The sequence below is a fragment of the Camellia sinensis genome, chromosome 7, assembly GCF_055761805.1.
Source record: "Camellia sinensis isolate YWXY chromosome 7, ASM5576180v1, whole genome shotgun sequence".
In the NCBI taxonomy this organism is placed as follows: Eukaryota; Viridiplantae; Streptophyta; class Magnoliopsida; order Ericales; family Theaceae; genus Camellia; species Camellia sinensis.
The window spans coordinates 142,804,038-142,822,630 of record NC_138967.1 but is presented as its reverse complement, the minus strand read 5'-3'; positions in this window follow the sequence as shown (position 1 = coordinate 142,822,630).

Here is an 18,593-nt window from a genome sequence, read left to right as displayed (position 1 = left end):
GGCGAGTTCGGCTTGAAGTGGTTTGAGAGGCTTCTGGAGGAAAGCATCGAAAGGTGGCAGCAGTTGGCGGAAGCATTCGTGACTCGATTTAAAACCAACACTAAAACACCAAAGGAAGTTGACCACCTCCTAAGTGTCAAGATGGAACCGGGCGACTGCCTCAAAGCATACAACGCTAGATATTGGAAAACTTTCAACGACATCCTTGATTGCCTGACCAACCTGGCAATCACCCAATATAAGTGCGGTCTCCCGGTTAGAAATAGACTGAGGGACTCGCTCACAATGAACCAACCAACTTCCATGGAGCTATTGATGCAGCGCATCAACGAGTACATCCGAGTAGAAGAAGATGCGACTACGTCCACCGCGAAGGTAAATCCGGCGGCAACAAACAAAAGGGTGGCTGGAAAAGTCCACACGGTCGGACAGGAGACAAACTGTCCAAATGACAGCGTAAGGGAATCAGACCGTGGTCTGGATCGTAGAAACCGGGGTAAAGGTCACCGCAATGACTGAGCAGATTATCCCCGCGATGACGCGGCAGATGCAAACAGAAAGCTGAACGCTCGGACGGGCATCACCACGGTTTTCAAGATCCCAATCTACCGCATACTTAGTGAAATCCGCGATGAGGTTTATGTCTGGTTTCCCGCTAAGTTAGGTGATGCACAAAAGGGCTTTAATTCGTGGTACCGCTACACATTTCATAGGGAATGAGGGCACCGGACGGAGGACTGTTTGCCCTTGAAGCAACACTTAGAGGAGTTGGTCGCCGCCGGACACTTGGACCATTACATCGACGAGGGCATTAGGGCCACACACCATGCTCCGGCTGAGCCAAGTGGTTTAGACGACCTAGAAGCACCCCCCCAAGGAGTGGTCAATGTGATCCACGGTATAATAGAGCCGGCGCGGGTATGCGAGCTCCGAGGAATGATAAAAAAAGCAGAACATATGAGGGAAGTTTTGTCAGTCTAGCCCGCGATCAAAAGAGGCAAGATCGAGGAGAAAAATGTGCTTAGCTTCTCAAGCAGGGATCTTGAATGCATTCAAACGCCGCACCATGACGCTCTGGTGGTTACCCTTCGTGTCAAGGACTTCGATGTTAAGCGCATTTTGATCGACCAAGGTAGCTCGGTCGAGATCATGTACTACGATGCCTTCAAGCAACTCAAACTCAAGGATACAGATTTGGCTCTGGCAACCTCGTCGCTGGTTGGTTTTAATTCACAACCAAAGTGGCCAATGGAAAAAATAATCCTACCGGTCAAAGCCAAATCCATGGTCAAGCAGATGGAGTTCTGGGTGTTAAAGGTGTCATCCACATACAATCTGATCCTAGGTAGGGGGTGGCTTCACGCCATGCAGGTGGTGGCGTCGACCTACCACTAGGTCATGAGGTTCCCCTCGGCTACGGGGGAAGTTGAAGAGATTTAGGGCGATCAAGTCATGGCTAAGCAATGTTTCGTGGCAGTGAATGGGAGCCGAGCAGCCAAAGGCCTTATGCAAATGATGGAAGGCCCGAAAGATCAAAGTGTCCTAGATGATGTAGGCACTAAGGCTGAGGAAAAGGCTGTTGAAGATTTGGTGAAGGTGCGAATCAGCACAGAGAATCCTGACAAGTTCTTTTTGCTGGGATCCAGCCTGACCGCCCAAGAACGGACGAAGATGGTAGAGTTCTTGGTGGCGAATATCGAAGTATTTGTATGGATGCCATACGACATGCCTGGCATCGATCCAAGCTTTATTTGCCACCAACTCAATGTATTCTCGGACTCATGGCCTGTTATTCAAAGAACGAGGAGATCAGCCCTTCATCATGCCGAGGTAGTGGCGGAGGAAGTCAAAAACCTGCTAGAAGCTAGGGCAATCCAGGAAGTGTACTATCCTCGGTGGGTTTCAAACTCGGTCGTAGTACCCAAGAAGAATGGAAAATGGCGAGTTTGTGTTGATTACAAGGTGGCCAACCGAGCTTACCCTAAAGACAGTTTTTTTTTGCCCAGAATCGACCAGCTGGTGGATCTTACAGTTGGACACAACAGGCTCAGTTTTTTAGATGCTTATCGCGGCTATCACCAGATCGCCATACATGAACCCGACCGTGAGATAACCTCTTTCACGACACCGAGGGGATTGTTCTGCTATAGAGTCATGCCTTTTGGTTTGAAAAACGCCGGGGCGACTTTCCAGAGGATGGTGACCAAAATGTTCGCCCCTCTGCTCGGCCGCACGATGGAGGCTTACATCGACGACATGGTGGTCAAAAGCAAACATCAGGCCGAACACTTGACTGACCTAGCCGAGATGTTCGCCATTCTTAAACAACATAAGCTACGCCTGAATACGTCAAAGTGCGCCTTTGGCATGGGGTCAAGGAAATTCCTGGGCTTCCTAGTCACCAACTGAGGCATCGAGACAGACCCCTCACAAATCAGGGCCATACGAGAATTAAAGCAGCCCAACTCAGCAAAGGACGAACAACATCTTGCCGGTATGGCAGCCGCGCCTAACCGATTCATAAGCCGATCATCAGATCATTGCCGCCCTTTTCTTTCGAGCGTTGAAGTCCAAGTTTTCATGGGACGAAGAATGTGACAGGGCCTTGGCCGAGCTAAAGACATATTTGTCTTCCGCCCCACTCTTGGTGACACCCAAGCACGATGAAGAACTTTACCTTTATCTGGCTGCTTCTCAGCATGCAGTTAGTACGGTGCTCGTCCGGGCAAAACGTATCCAACATCTCCCAATCTTTTACGTGAGCAAAACTTTGCTACCAGCAGAGTCGGTATTTGACGCTAGAAAAACTTGCTTTGGCGCTAATGATGGCCTCTAAGAAATTGGCGCACTATTTTTATGCTCACACAATCGTGGTGTTGACCGAATTCCCTTTGAAAGTCTTATTTAAGCAGGCGGATTTTTCCGGCCAAATTCTGAAGTGGGCAGTCGAATTTGGGCAATTCGACGTCAAGTTTCAATCCTGAACCGCCATCAAAGCCCAAGCATTGGCTAACTTTGTTACTGAATTCTCGCCTGGAATTCACCCGGTATGCCCAGTAGATCTTACCACAACAGCCGGGGCGAAGGAGGTAAGCGCGACTGAAATTGCACAAAAGAGTGATGTTGGCGACGTGGAACCTGCGCGCCCGTCCACAAATCCATCAGTCGGAGGTGTACTTCAGTGCAGCAATGCGACGTTGGATTTGGGAATAACAGGTCAACCTGTTGGATCCGGCGTCGCAACGCCGAGAGGGGACGAAGACACGTCTGTTGTAATCGTCAGCGATGAGCTTGTAGCAGAAATAGCCGAGCAACCGAGCGATCGTGATCACCTCAACCTTTAAGCATCCCAGGATCCCTCAGAATGCTGGAAACTTTTCATTGGCAAAATGTGGAAACTTTTTGTAGATGGCGCCTCAAACCGGCACGACGCCGGGCTGGGCATAGTTTTGATCTCGCCAGATGGACTAACCATCGAAAACTCTATCACGCTCGGATTCCCAGCGTCAAACAACGCGGCTGAGTACGAAGCACTACTAGCCGGACTTAAAAGCATGCTCCAATTACACGCATCTGAGCTGATGGTCTACAGCGACTCCCAACTCGTTGTAAACCAAGTGTCTAGAGAGTACGAAGCCAAAGATGACAGAATGGCCAAATACCAAGCTGTAGTGATGGAACACATCAAGAAATTCCAAGTAATAAGGGTCCAACAAATTGGCCGTGAAGATAACGGCCGAGCAGATGAGTTGGCTGGCCTAGCTTCCATGTTCAATGGATCAACTCCCAGCCCTCTCCTGATTGAGTTCCTCCCAAGACCCAGCATTGAGGACTCAGAGCAGATGAAAGTATTCTACACTGAGCTTGGTCCCTCTTAGATGGACCCTATCATCCTTTTCCTTAAAAAACGGACCCTACCGACCGACAAAAAGGAAGCACACAAAGTCCGGGTGAAGTCAGAGCTGTTTTGGCTCTCTTCATCTAGCGCTTTATATAAGAAGTCATTCACCGGTCCATACCTCAAGTGTGTTCATCCAAACAACGTGGAGGCTTTCCTTTACGAGATCCATGAAGGCATGTGTCGAAGTCACATCAGGGGGAGATCTTTAGGCTACTGCGCTATTTCGCAAGGATACTGGTGGCCATGCATGCAAGCAGATGCACAGAAATATGTTAGAAAGTGCAAAAAATGCCAAAAGTTCACCCACCAAATTCACCAGCCGGCTAGAGAACTTCTCCCCCTCACAAGTCCTTGGCCTTTCGCAATGTGGGGGTTGCACATAGTGGAACCACTCCCAACAGTGCTGAGCAACCGAAAGTTCTTCATTGCGGCAATAGATTACTTCACTAAGTGGGCTGAAGCTGAGCCCTTAGCGACTATCAAAGAAAAGGATGTCAAGAGGTTTGTTTGGAAGAATGTGATTACGCGGTTTGGAGTCCCCAAGGCTTTGATTTCCGATAATGGCACCCAATTTGATGGACAGTTGGTTAGAGAATTTTGTGAGGAATTGAAGATAGAATTCTACAATTCCACCCCGGCCTACCCTCAGTCCAACGGCCAAGCTGAAGCATCGAACAAGACCATTCTAGATGGATTGAAGAAAAGGCTAAAGAAAGCCAAAAGCAAGTGGGCCAAGGAACTTCCTAGTGTCCTTTGGGCATATTGGACAACTCCAAACGCTCGACCGGGGAGACTCCTTTTGCCTTGGCATATGGCATGGAGGCAGCTATCCCATTGGAGATCGGCATGTCCACCATCCGCAGCGAAAATTTTGAGCCTGAACTGAACTCTAACGCCATCGCCTTGGAATTGGACCTAGCTGACGAACGCCGAGAAAAACTGTTAATCCACGTGGTCGCATATCAACAAGAATTGTCCAAAAAGGACAACAAAACAGTGCACCCTAGACCGTTTAAAGTAAGGGACTGAGTTTTAAGGAAGGTGATAGGCAACACACTGGTGCCGGGCAAAGGAAAACTAGGGGCAAACTGGGAAGGGCCTTACAGGATAATCGGCCTAACGGGCAGGGGGGCATACCACCTAGAGGACTTGGATGGCAAAAGTGTATCCCAGTCATGGAATACGGCCAATCTCAAGCTGTACTATTTTTAGTCTTTGTCTTTTGTGTGTAATTTTTTGTAAAGGGACAAGTTTCCCCTCTATTTACCAATGTAATACTCCATTTTCCAATGTAATAGAAATGAATTATTTTTGCATAGGAAGTTTGTTGTGTTTGAAGTAGTGTAGTAAACAAGGGACAACCGCCTCTAAACCCAAGATGTTTTATCCCGGCTAAAAAGGTTGATGATTTGTTCAACTCTATGGTTAAAAATGAGATGTTTTATCTTGGCTAAAAGAGTTGATGATTTGTTCAACTCTATGGTTAAAGTCGAGATGTTTTATCCCGACTAAAAGAGTTGATGATTTGTTCAACTCTATGTTTATAGCCGAGATGCTTTACCCCGGCTAAAAGAGTTGATGATTTGTTCAACTCTTTGATTTTAGCCGAGATGTTTTATCCCGGCTAAAAGAGTTGATGATTTGTTCAACTCTATGTTTATAGCCAAGATGCTTTACCCCGGCTATAAGAGTTGATGATTTGTTCAACTCTTTGGTTTTAGCCGAGATGTTTTACCCTGACTAAAAGAGTTGATGATTTGTTCAACTCTATGTTCATAGCCAAGATGCTTTACCCTAGCTAAAAGAGTTGATGATATGATCCACTCTGGGATTCTAGCCGAGATATTTTACCTCGGCTAAAAGAATTGATGTTTTGTGCAACTCTAAAATTTAGCCGAAGAGTTTTTGCTCGCTCAATGGAGTTGACGATTTGTTCAAATTCGGTGATTTCAGCCGAGATGATTCTGCTTGGCCATTAGGACGGATGATTGGCCCAGCACTAAGTCCTTAGCCAAAATGATTTTTGCTCGGTCGAAGAAGTTAACAAATCATTCAACTTTTGGATCTTAACCAAGACAATTTTGCCCGATTACAAGTCAGTAAGGTGTGGATGTTTGGTTCCAGTCCTTTAAGACCGGGATAACTTCCTCGGTTCAATCTGTGGGTTACATGCCGGGCACGTGTGGCGCGGTGGTGAAATAAAACGCAACATACATTACAGGAATGCGCGTGAAATGTGAACAACTTTGCATTAATTGAGAATTTTAGTACAAAAAGAGGAGTAGATAGCCCGGTTACATACGCCCAAAAAAAAAGGGAGGGTGAAGAACTCTTAACTAAATTGGGGGAGAAATCGGCAAAGTCGTCCCCATCTCCCTCCACGGCAGCCTCCAGATCAACCGTGGAGGGAATTTCTCTGACGCCGGTCTCCTCCTGGCAGGTCTCCTTTTAGCAGCCCCCTTCCTCGGCTTCCTCCTCGGCGTCATGCCCTACCTCTTCCTCGGCCTCCTCTTGCAGCGCATTGAAGACTTCGTTCACATACGGCACCATGTAGGCCGGTAGGAAGGCAGCGGTGGGAGAGGTAAACACCTCAGTTCCAGATCCTTGGCCGAGCTGTTCACAAGCAGCCTTCCAATCAGACTTAAAGAATATGTCCTTAGTGGCCTCGACCTGTTTGGTATAGCTCTTTTCGACCTCCTTGAAGCCGATATTGTTCGCTGCGTCCACTTCATCTTTACTAGCTTTCTTTAACGCTTCCAGCTTGGCCCGGAGAGTGTCTATTTCCTTCTCGGCGGATCCAAGTTGGCGAAGCAATTTGGTGTTGTCCGCGTTGGCCATCTCCAGTAAAGTCTTAGACCTCCCCAGCTCGGTCTCCAGATGTTTGACCTGATTGGTGGTATCAGTTACCTTTTGCCAGAGTCTATGAATCCAGTCCATCACGAGGTGTTGTTTCTGGATGTCTTGTACGAGAACGTATTAGAGTTCAAATAAGAGAATTAACCGTGAAAACACTTGAACAAATTTGAACTTATTCACGAAACTTTTACCTTGGTCATGGATTTAACTGTGGACTTCACGAGGCGGGTGTCAGGCACGTGGTCGCCGCCGGTTATATCACTCGGCAGAAGTAATGCTTTTGACAGATCAAAAGCCAAGAGGTGTTCTTTATCGCCCTTGACTGACGCGGTGGCCAGGATCTCCTTACCCTGGTGTTTCAACTGTGGCTTCCATGAGGGCGTTGGCTTAGACCCCTCTGCTGATTGCTCGATGCTCAACTCGGCGACGAGTTCGGCTGTTGGATCGGCAAATCGGAGCCTTTTCCAGGCCTGACGACTTTCCTTGCTAGCTTACATCGCTGTGGTTGATGCCAGTGCGATCACGGTCCCTGATGTTTAACCGGCAATAGAGGCGCGAGGGGGGATACTCGGCACCTCGGTAGATGTGGCAGTGATGAGATTCTTGATTCAGCTTCGTTTGGCCATTTCCTTTTCCTCAGTTAGCCGGATTAAGGGCACGTCCGGAAGTGTTGGATCAGGCGGTGGGGATGGTGCTCGCAGAAAGTTTGTAACCCTACTTCTACGAGGAGCCGTGTATCAGTAGCTCGGTACGTAACCGAGAAGGTTGTGGTAATCTTGATGACAGTACCGCAGCACGGCTCTAATGGCAGCCTCGTTTGGATTGAAATAACTTGCTTACAAGGCTTCGATAGCTGCAAGGAAAAGAGTGGTTAGTACAGAATAGTAAAGGAAAATAATTTGACCAGTCAGTGAGCACGGCTTATATGTTTAACCGAAATTCTTACTGATGTACCAGCCGAGCACATTAGTCATCTCGTAATTCCCAGACACGCAAAAGAAGTCGTCATCGTGCATATCTTTATCCGGGGTGCCGGTTACTAGCTTTTCCTTGCTCGGCCTAATTTTCAAATAATAGTTAAACCCGGGCACATCAGCTTTTCCTTTCTCGACCTAATTTTCCTCCTAATTCTCGGCCAGTCCTAGGTTCAAGCCAAGCCGGTGGTTCAGTTCGGCAACCCCATTTATTATTCTGTAGGTGTTGGTTGAAACTTGTGTTAGTGCAAGCCCGGTACGCCTCAGGAATTCACATATTAGAGGTTGGACCGGGAAACGTAGACCTCCCTCAACTATTGACAGCACAGTGAAGGGGCATTGATCCAGTCTGCCCCAAGGGGAGGTGTCTTCTTCACTGAGCTCAAGGTGGACATCTTCAGGGACACCATACTCCTCACGGAATGCAAATAGTGCGTCCGACGTGTTAACGAGGAAGCGGTAATGCCCCATAGGAAACCGGCTTGTTTCAGCACGGCAGTGTTGGTTTGGCAGAGTTTTGAGCAGTGGCTGCTCAGCATTTGAGAGCCCTGGTGTTGGTGTCTATTCTCCTAGGACTCTGTAGTAAAAGCCAAGTGTAAGTGATAGCGCGATCGCGCAAATGAGCTCAACTTTAGCCCGGTCACTTGAAGTGCAACAGCACATCGGTCGCAATGGGTGTACTCAGCAGCTCAGTCGCTCAAGCGGACCAGATATTAGCTCGATCGAGCGGCCTAGCAATCTATTAGCTCAGTTCCCACCCAAGTCCTACAAACTTGGAACTTGCTCGGTTCTATTATGGTTTGGGATCAAACGAAGACCTAAAGCTCGATCGGTCCCAGATTTTGGCACATTCATCACAGAAGATAATGAATAGTTACAAAGGTGGTTTTTGCGATTACAGTGGAGAGGAGCCCTAGCCTAACCTCATTTGATGCCCTAAGACCCACAATCGTCATGCCCTAGACTCACTTATGTGAGATGATTTTTAAGAATGTGAAGAATTGAAAGAACTACGAAGGGAATGAAAAGAACTTACCAATTCAGAGATGGGGGATCCTTCCACACGACGATGGTGAGTCCAAATCCACTAGGAGGATGCTTCGACGTGGGCAAGGGCTATGGAAAGCGAGTATGGTTACATTGTAGCTTTGGACCACAGGGTTGTATGAGGAAGAGAATGAGCAGTAGAGGGAGAGAGTGAAGGGGCATACGATGTGCATATAAAGGCAGAAGAGGCGCCAAAATTTGAAACTGAGAAAACGGCGTGCAACGGATGGGTTGGCTTAACGAGGCCAATTGGCAAGAGGCACGTGGTTGTGATAAGACCATTGTCAGAATTGAAGAGACAGGAAGTGACGTTGAAACGTCGACCAAGCTGATTAGTGATTTTGGCTAAAGAAGGTAATCCCGATCACGCTGACATGGACAGGATTAAGGGGCAATTTAGATGGAGATTCCTTGATTTGACTTTGGACCGAACTCGTTTGGGCCGGGCTAAGTGGGCCGAGCTATGTCCGTGTGATCAGCGGGGCACCTTGGGTTAAGGATCCCAGTCCGGTTGAGCCGGAGTGACTTTAGTTCGCTAGCCTGGTGGGATAGCGCACTTCAGTGAGTTAGACAAGACTTCCATGTTTGGGCCGACCGGGCAGGAGAGCTATCGGAATTAAGGAGCTCGGTGGAAGTACTGCGCGGTGGGAAGTAATCAAGGAAACCGGTCAAGAGGAACGGTTGCATCAGCAAGTCGTGGTGCCGCACTGATAGTAGCCCGGTTGGAAGTATTGCGCGGTTGCACGGCATCGCGGAAAGGAGGTTCCGCAGATCGCACATTAATTCAGTTTGGCGGTTTTTGTTAGGTGGTGTTTAGTTGTTTTAGCGCTGACACGTGGGGAAATGTGAGAGGAGAACAGGTCCACACGTCCTGAGAGGAATGGGCGCCAAAGCGCGCACAAAAACCATATAAACAAGATTGCATCTCCATACAGAAAAAAAAGGTAGAAAAACTGAACTACTACATTGTAACCTCTCTCTTCTCCCTCTCTCTAAAGGTGTGCTAACTTGATCGTCGGAGGGGTTTTCCGGCAACACACCGCCGGGTAGCTCACCACCGTTGTGTTCACAGGTTGATCGAAACAAAGCGGAGCTTAGACGCGAGGAGTATGGGCGGTATCAGATATTTGCTCCCCGTACACTACTCTCTCTCTAAACTAAAAAATCTTGATCCTTAGTTCAAAAGACCCTTTATTTTTCTCACTCAAGCCTTTCTTACTAACTGAATCCCTTGAATTAGTTGGAGGAAGTTTCTACGGGAGGAGTTGTGAGGCAGTTAGGGGAGGCAGTTCTAGTTGGAGGAAGTTTCTACAAGAGGAGATGCGAGGCGGGCAGGGGCTCTCAACACTTTTTTTTTTTTTTTTTGGTGAAGATGAAGACAGGTGATACACTCAATGAACTAGCCCTCGTCACAAGCATCATTGCCTATACCGCAAGACCAATGTATGACAGGTACTATATAGTATACACTATGGTTCCCAAAATTGTAAAATATTAGTTGACATAAAAACTGGGAAGTGCAACATTACTTCCCCCAATTCAAGGTTAGGGATATGCAATATAGTAAGGTCATATCTTTCAATCATTTCAACTCTCAAGCCAACAATTGAAAGATATTCTGTTGTAAAACATGGGTAGAAGGACAATATGTAAACTCATTTACCAATTTTAAATAGTTGATCGACCAACTCAGAACATGTTAGTACCAGGAGAGAAAAAGAAAAGTGAACGACATTATTCACATCCAGAAGGTAACAAGGAAAAAATAACACAAAAAAGAAGAAAAAAATCATATTTGAGTACTTGGACCAGTCATTAGCAACTTACGACGAATAAGCAAGTCTGCCCTAAAGCTTGACATGGAATGAACGAATACAATTTCACCATTTTAGACAGTCGAATCCTAACGTTTTCCAAATAAAACTAAAGATGTAAATACTCCCATCAACCTCACATCAAACATTCAAGGGTATTAACGACATTCTAGCTCATCTATTAGTGCCAAATACTCACAACCAAAGAGCTAAATGCACTACATTTGGCTCTCAACCATTCTAGTGTTTGGACACAACAAATCACAAAGTAGAAATTTCAAATTTTGGAAATATAAGGATTAACTTGCGATTCATTTAGGTAGGAAATAAAATAAATTCCTCCAAATGCCCTTCAAATGTCTAATGTGATGGTGCCAAAAACATTTTATGTTCGTCCTTTAGAAGATAGTTAAAGGATGTGATTACATTAGATGAATATATTAGGGATGCATTAATACAAATTAAATATTAGGGACCAAAATAAAACAAATTGTATAATTTACTCTTCTTTTGTGCATCTACAGATTTTACACAGCACATTGACTACAGTAACATATTTTTGAACCCAAAGAAGTAAATATGTGCATTCAAGACCATATGTTGACTGTTTTACCTTTCAGTTCATTCCAAATAGTGAAAACAGCTTCAATTTACAAAACTTTTGCAAACCATGCCCAAAACCAGAAGTTCAAAGTCTCAAGCAATTCTTGTTTGTGTTGAAACACATAAAGAAATATGACAAAAAGCAAGAAAATGCATCTTCGCCATATTTCAAAACCATAAACAAGCTGTGGTAATCAAAGTAGATATAACAGTAAGCCTGGCTTTCTTGACTTGTCTGAAATAGCTCCTGCATAACTACACCCAAAATAGAACTTTCACTCTCTGAAGCACCACTAGAATCTATTCATCAGTATTCCTCCGAGAAAAAAAGGTCGATTTGTTTTCTACCGGCTCAGCTTCTACACATCCGTTTCATTAAATTATAAGTCAGATGATATCATACTTTAATAAAAGCCAATGTAGGTCTTTCAAAAGATTTTTTTTTGTAAGTTATAATTTTTCAAATTTTGCATCAATTGCATGGGCTTTAATATGAGCCATGAGAAAAGCAAAATATAATGATTGAGGAATCAGATTGTTCTCCCAGGTTTCCCTATCACTTTTTTTTCCCCCTGGTTTTTGTTTCATTATTTATTTACTTTTGGGTGGAGGTGGGTAATGAATATACTGCTCTTAATCTGAATCTCAAGTTTTAGAAATCATACCACAGTTAAGAAAAGGAGGAAGGTGAAGGGGATCTATGCTCCACCTCAATAGTATTGGTTGAAAGAATAATTCCAAAGGTCCTGTTCTACATCATCTACAACATATATATACTACTCTTTCACAATATTAATTGTCACTTCAACTCCCACAATAGGTATTCTACAATATCAGGTAGACAATATTTCAAATTAAAACCAAAACAGGCTTATTCCCAAAACAAACTTAAACTTGTGACCTCTATTGCCTGCAAATAGGCCCGTTAAACTCTAAATTGAAGACACCATCCTGACAATTTGTTATCATAAGTTCTTCTAAAACATATCATCCAACACTTACCATGTAAGCATTAGAACTCAAGAAAGTATAAAAGCTCCAACTCCAAGAAATTTAAAGAGAATTAAAAGTTACACATAATTGTGCAGGTGAAAATAGTCCAGAATCTACGAAAGTGCATTAGCCAAATTATTTTGTTCAAGATTAAATTTGAGAAAAGTTAGACAACAAAGAAATATAGCAAACAAACTTCACATATTGCAAATTGTCTTGAGGTATAACATATACAAGAGCTTCCACGGTAGATAAACTCCGAATGATACACAATGATTTCAATTTTAAAATTTACCTTCACAAAACAAAAACAAATAGAAAGACAGATGTATACCTTCAAGCTTTCTCCTTTAGCAACATCCTTGAGGGAAACAAAGCTTGGAATATGAGTAGTCCCATAAAATGCAAGGTTGATGTTGATCCCGTCAATATTTAACTTCTCAACCCTACCTTCCTTAGGACTATAAAGCACAAGAACACCCTTGTTAACAAGCATCAAAATTTCACCGTTCTTTAGAATCATAATTGTTTCATAATAGTCACCATACCCTCTCTTACCAGTCACATTCCCAATAACGAACTCATTGCTCCAAGACTCTTTAATGCCATAATCTTTCATTATCCATATATCCCAATGAAAGGGATTAGAAAAATCACTAATGGAGAGGCTATCTCTTAACACACCCACACGTACAAAACCCATAAAATTCTTCCTAGGCAGACCACACTCAGGAGGTTCAGGAACAACCCGAAATTGCTCAAACCCAAAATCAAAACAACGAATGAAGTCGGGACTATCTTCGGTGAAAGTAAGCCAATGAAGAGCCCCATTCAAGAAAGAATTGATTGAACGATTAGTCAAATAGTAAGGAACAATCCCTATGTCTCTTCACGACCCTTTACCAATTGTGTAAATCATAGCCTTGGCTTGGTTAATGGGGTCAAAAACCCGATAAACAAAAAATTGTATAACCTTGTATTGGTTGGTCATTGGACTAAAACCAAAAGCAGTGATAGTACGATGTTGTTGTTTTCTATCATATGTTGAGATAGGTAAGGTAATGTACTCACCTAGAATCGGATTGCATACGTAAATGGGGTTAGAAATACAGGACAAACAAAGTAAACCATTGCAAGAGGTGACTGTTTCATGTTCGAGAATTGGGGAGTTGATTTTGGAGCTGAATTTCAATTGGGTTTCGCATTGTAAATCGATCTAGCGGAGTTGTGTTGATTCGGGGTGGTTTCTGTAGATGGGTTTGATAAGTGACTGATTGGTGATCTAGAGAGGTGGAGCTTGGCGAAGTAGGTGTTGGGGATCGGGGATCCCACCCAAGACCTCCCATAAATTATATCAAGCAGAAAAACACACGCAAGGTGACACCATATATTTAACGTGGTTCGGCCTTAATGCCTACGTCCACGGGAGAGTAACCGGTTATCACTATAACAATGTGAGATTACAGAAAGATTACAATAGAAGAGGAGCTCACACCATCCTCACTCACCCACTCACCCGTCTCCCTTTCTCACACTGAGAGAGACGGTCTCTCTGCCTCACATCTCTTCTTCTTTGGTTTTGCTCTCTATTACTTCTCTCTCAATTAACTCTTCTCTCACCCTCTCCATTTATACACATTAAGAGGGAGAGAGTTCAAGGCACAAGTGTTAGTGGGGCGGTTGCCACCCCCGCCCATTAATAGAGAGGTGCCACCCCCACTCATTCAAGTGGGTGCTCCATATCACTCCTCACTTGGGATTATATATCCAACAATAAGGGTCTAAGATTGAAAAAAACCAGTCTTTGCAAATGAATAGGCAATGGAAGAGGGTTTTAATGGGGAGTCTTGAGAGGATTTCAATGATGATCTAGGTTAGAAGTTCTTCAGGGATGGACTGTTTCTTCTCCTTCCATATGCTTTGATTCATCATCCTGAGATCGTTTCTATTGTATGAGAGGGTTGGAAAACTATGAGGGAGCTTGGGAAATTTTGATTTGTATTGGTATTTATAGCAAATGTATTTACAAGGATGATAAGATTGAGAGGTGGGAAAGGTAGAGAATCATTTGATTTGTTGGGAAAGATGTGTTTGAATCACGATTTATAAAATCCAAAGTTATGATTATCTTATGACTGATATAACTGAGAATTATACCAAATGAATTTTTCAAACTATCGAAATAAAATTTGTGATAGGTCTCACAGCTTTTTCAAATTTTCTCAAATTGATATAAGAGCTTAAGATAAATCCAATTCTTTCCATAAATTTCTTTGAAGATTTACCAATAAATCCTAAAATTTGATCTTATGATCCAATTAGTCCCATTTTTTTTTCTAATGAACCATTTAGTCCTGGGGTTTTTTTAAGGACGTTAATGCCCTCATTTACATGTTAGTAGATCAGTTACAGCTGGGTTAGTGGGCTTTGGGTTAGGTGCGTGTGTCACACGCTGGTAAATAAGAAAGGGATGTGTGGTGTGTGTGGCACGTGATACATAGAGGGGGTGTCACAAAAGGTCAAAGCGCATAAGGAGGTTTTGGGCTTAATTGGTGTGTTTGGTAGTTGACACAAGGCACACAACCCAATTGACTACATGTGACCCCAACCATCTATGTCACACTAACACAACCAATTGGAGCACTTATTCACATATACATAACCAACCAGCCCACATCACACACCACCAAATCATTGTTTACCACTATATGTGGCCCTCACCATCAATGTCCCACTATCACAACTTATTTGCCTAATTCCCATACACATCACACACTACCTTACAAACCAATAACACAAAAAAAACAATAAAAAAACCCAAACAAATTCAATTACCCCGCCGTCACATTGTCAAACCATGGCCCATGAACTCAACAAAACTACCACACCAAACACACATAAACCAAAAACATATCCCTTTAATGCCCCTGCAGTGTAAACAATATATAAAGCCCAATCCACACATACACACACATAACTAATCCTACAAAGAAATCATTGTTTACCACTATACGTGGTCCCAACCATCACTCTTCAACTGACACAATTTCTTTTGTTGCTTATCCTCATATACACAACCAACCAGTGTGTCACACAGCTGACACCAAAAACACCATATTCAAATTCACAAAACCCTAATTGTCAATGACTGAAATGTATTTGAATTTATCATTCAAATTAGCCAAACCAAAACTGCAATGTTTCCAAACCAGAAATGGTCCTGCAAAACACTTCCCAATTACCACAAGGGCACAAACGTCCATATAGTGAAACCAAAAATGGAAAATAAAATCAAAAAGGACCAAATCTCCCCACCAGTAGAACTAAACGAAACAAAAAAATAAAAGTGAAACTAATTGATATAACAGTTTGTGAAGTGGGATTATTGGTAAATAATCCAAATTTCTTTCTAAATACGTTATATAAACACAACTGTAAAACATTTTTACACTTAATAAGTTGAGTTCATCTTCTATGCATCATTTTTTGACAATTTAAATTTTAAAAATGATATATGTTTCCTTCAATTTATTATTTGGATTGGAGAATTCAGTTTGTTGGGATTTATTTCACGTTCTATCAATGTCAATCAGAACCCAACCCACATATATTAAAGAGAACTTCTTTTTTTTTTTAAAGTTTAGTTTAATGGATTTATTTTTATTTTTATTTTTTTGCTTTAATTATTTCTCTTCATTTTTTTAGAAAACCCATGTAATAATTAAGATGGTCTATAAAGCCCTGGTGAATTTAATTTTTTCATTACTTTGCAAATGATTGTAGTTTTGTTTTCAAGTGCAATTCAATGAAATAGTCAAAGATACTTGATTAATTAAATTTTTTTATAAATTTATTCTACTCAATATATTTTAAAAATGAACGATTTCAATTATTGATATTCAAAAAAGATTCCAATAATTGTACAACTGTGACATTTGTGCCCCCGTAAAACAAATATCCCATTTTCATATGTAATTATGTCTTTTAATTCATTACGATATTGCATAAATATCTCATATGAACAGTTCCAAAAAAATCATCTAAAATAGAAAAATATTAAGTCTTCGTTTGGGATGTGAGTTGAATTTTTAACTTTTTGATTATTTTAGCCTGTGATTAAAATGCCTCATTTGGGAGCATCCTTTTTCTTTTCTTTTTTTTTTTGTCAATGATAGACTTTTTTGCTTTTTTAACTTTTATGAGAAAAAATAAAATAATTATGGATTCGATGTGACATTTGTTCTTATTTGACTAAAATAATATATTGTCTTATATGGCTATTTTAGCTAGTGATCTTCCCAAACAGACTAGGATGTGTATGTTATAATTTCCCTCAAACATATACCCAACCCAAATTTCATAATGCAGTTACCTAATTAGTGCATAATGATACGCTCACATCAGCCAGCATCAATAAAAATTTGCTTGAAAATTATTAAGGAAAAATATCAAATGAAAAATAAGAAAAATTATTTCTTAGAACAAACATGACCGTTGAAACTGAAACAGGCAACCACGCAACTTCGTCGGAAGAGCAAGACCACCTTGATCGAAGCAAGAAAAAAGTGAAATCTAGCGATGCAAATGGTGGGAAATTACTGGAGACTCAAGTTAGTATTTTGGAGAAACCAGATGAGCAGATGGTGGAGGAAGTCGATGGCTGCAATGGCAACATTTTTCAAGGTCAGGAAGCTAATCTGGGAGCTCCGCGATCTTTCAAGCAAGCCCTCTTACGATCTCGATTTAATGAGACTGAGAGAGAAAGAAGCTTTGACTGTGAGGCTGCCTATTTCTCCTCCGATGAGGAGATGGACAATGATGATGAAACAGAAAATGTTTCGGAGCATCAAAGAAACACATCGATTCTGATCATCAAGCTACCTGCTGGTCTCCTAAAAAAGGTCCGAGAACCATGGAAGAAATGTCTCATTGTAAGACTCTTGGGAAAGAATATTGGATATAATTTGTTTGTAAACAGGATGCGAAAACTGTGGAACCTTCAAGCAGGTTTTGAAACTTTAGATATTGGCAATGGCTTCTTCATTGTGAAATTCGAAATGATGGAAGATTATGCTAAAGTATTCACTGGGGGCCAATGGATAGTGATGGATCGGTATGTGACGGTTCGAAAATGGCAACCGGATTTTAAATCTGATGAGGCGGAAGAGGACACCACTGCCATTTGGGTGAGGTTCCCGAATCTGCCTATTGAGTATTATGATGAAAAAGTACTCTATCACATTGCGAAGGTGCTTGGGAAGCCTCTAAAGGTAGATATTAATACTGCCATGGCAGCACGGGAAAAGTATGCAAGGGTGTGTATTGAGATGGATCTACGCAAACCGCTTGTATCACATATTACCATTGGACGATATAATTACGTTGTGGAGTACGAACATCTACATCTTCTATGTTTTTCTTGTGGCCGTGTTGGTCATCGGAAAGAAAAATGCCCTGAATTTCCGGTGATCCAATCGGAGAAGATGACTCAAAAAATGACCGTTAATCAAATGGATGCAGCATCTGGGCTAAAGGAAACACAGCCCAATGGGCATACAGATCACAAGTTATCAATAGATAAAGAATCTCATGGTTATGGGCCGTGGACCATAGCAACCACTCGAAGAAAATACCTTCATGGAAAGCATAAACAGAAGACCCATGTCCATAAGAGCAATCGTTTTGAAAGTTTACAGGTGGACCAAGATCAGGGAGAAACCAGTGCAGCCCACGAAAAGAAAGCAATTCAAGGAAAATATGTTGATCATGATATGGGCCCTCAGACTATTCAAGGAGACATTTCGTATATGCAAAAACCAGGCCCTATTGGCCCAAGTAAAGACCTGAAAGAGGGCGGGGCAGACTTAGTTTTGGATGTTGTAGCTGGGCCCAAAGAAAAAGAAAGGAACGGATGTGTTAACCCAAAAATTGCTAAGCAACTAGATCCACAACCCAACTCATTTGAACCAAATGCTCCAGGAAACCCTACATTTTTTCCCGAAAATACAGCACCCTCCTTAGATAACAGTCCCAATGCATTGACAACGGCCACTGCCCCAAATAGCCGAGTGCAACAGCACCCACCAGATTTGCCAATCAGAAGGGAGGGACGCTCTAATGGAGGAAACGGCAGAGAACATTCCCATGGCAGAACACAGAGTGGACCAATGCAGAGCACTGATGTTCTTAGAACTAGAGAAAGAAGTGTATCACCACGTCGGCATCGACTGGTGGTTAGAAGAGGTGAAGCTACTGATTCAACCATGGTGGGAGATAGATTCACACAACGTGAGGCACATGGTGCTAGTGAAACCAGCGAAGCCAATGGAGGAAGACCAGAAGACTGTGCGCAGAATTTTGGGACTGTCTGAGACAAAGGATTGGCCAACCCACAACATGTCGCCT